This window comes from Propithecus coquereli, unplaced genomic scaffold (genome assembly GCF_000956105.1).
Source record: "Propithecus coquereli isolate 6110/MARCELLA unplaced genomic scaffold, Pcoq_1.0 Scaffold458, whole genome shotgun sequence".
NCBI lineage: Eukaryota > Metazoa > Chordata > Mammalia > Primates > Indriidae > Propithecus > Propithecus coquereli.
In genome coordinates, this window is record NW_012150374.1 from 676952 (window position 1) to 678844 (window position 1893).

A 1893-nucleotide genomic window follows, 5' to 3' on the forward strand; every position below is an offset into this window, starting at 1 on the left:
CAGAAAATCCAGGATAACCACCCCATTTTAAGGTCAGCTGATTAGCAATTTAATACCATCTGCAACCTTAATTCCCTTTTGCCATGTAAGATAACATATTTACAGGTTCCAGGGATTAAGATGTGGACATCTTTGGGGGTCATTCTTTTGCCTATCACAAGCTGCCACCTCTGAGAAGGTGATTAAGAGCTGAGACCTGAACACTGCAAAGCAGTAGGCCATGAGCCATGCTACCCAATACAGGGGCCACTAGCCACCTGTGACTATTTAAACTTAAATAAGTTAAACTTAAGTGCAATTAAAAATTCATTCCTTAGTCACACTAGCCACATTTCAAGCGTGCGATACTGACAGTTTTTAGTGGTTACTGTATTGGACAGCACAGGTTAACATAGAGCATTTCCATCATCCCAGAAGGTTTCACTGAACACAGCTTGATTTAGAGGAAATGAGTTCTAGGCAGAGGAAAGGGAACATGCCAAGGTCCAGTCCCACTGACAGAATCCCACTGGGGTGCAGAAGGGTGTAACTCACACTAGGAACAAAGGCCTGACAGATCTGTGTTCCTAACCCACCACAGGATCATAGACTAGCCATGCGCTATTAGCATCAGAAAACGCCTTTAAAAACCTCAGACCGCTCTACTCTCCAAATGCAGACCCCAATTTAAAACAGCTTGGATGTATCCCAAATTCTCCTCTCACTTCATTATTCCTTCCTTCATATCTTGTTGCTGACCGTGCCAGGAAGGCCATCTTTCTGCCAGTCTATATCCTCATTTCTTTCCAGAGCCAATCCAAAGAATACCCTTGCAGAAAATTTTCCCTGTTTTTTTGCAACAGACAGAACGCTAGGCACGAGGAACACAGTTTGGCTAGCATTCCCTCATTTTTGTTCTCTGTTAAGTGTCTACATGCCTTGTGTCCATGACTAAATTGCGTAGGGACTGTGACTTCTCTGTGTTCGGTGTCCGCACTGCAGAGGGCAAAGGTGCCTGAGAAGTTTTCGGTGAAGAAAGGAAGGAAGGCAGGCGTGGTGGGGAATAGAAGAACATAGCACTGAACTGCAGAGTCCAAAAGGTACTTTCGGACTGATGGGTGATGTGCGAAATGTCTCTGTTTTGTTTGCTATGTGGCTGGGACTAAAGCAGGCTGTGTAGGAAGCCATCTATGTAACCGGGCGTGTGTGGGGACGACTGCCTGTCCAGCACCTTCACACACACCTTCAGAGAAATTCTCGTCATTTCATCCCAGGCAATGCCCTTAGAATATGTGCTCATTTCTTGTCACGTTGAGGTCACAGTTTTTGGAGTCCTTAAGGGAAGTCATAAGAAGAAAACAGATTAGAGACAGAAAACCAGAGATCGCTGTGTTGGGGATAGCTTTAAGAGATTCCAGAATTTTAAAAGCTCCGATTTGTAGATAATTCCTTGTTCCTCTCTTTCTTGCTGGCTGAATGTGCCAACCAAGACGATTTTCTAAACACTACGGGAAGCAATGTTGGATTCCTCTGCCCAGTTTGTTTCCTTCTCTTAATTAGTCTGTTCATCTTCACCTGATAGAATAAAATTTAGTGGAAAAGTGCAGGATATTTATGGGAAAGTAGATTTGGGGTGTTCAATCCCCTGCAAGATGCTTGGCCCAAGAGAAGGGGATATTCACGCAGTGAGGAACTAAGCCCTCGCCGCTGAGCCTGGACACTGGGTACCAGGAGCTGGGGGAGGGGAGGATCAGAGAATGAATTCCAGGCAGGTCTGTCAGATTTCGAGAAATCCTTTGCCATCTTACTGAGTATTGCAAGACCTGAAGGCCATGAGAGAGAGCGCCCGGGGCTGAGGCTTGAAGCAAAAGCCCAGGGTGGGCAGGCATCTTGTTAAGCAAGTCTTTAATTCAG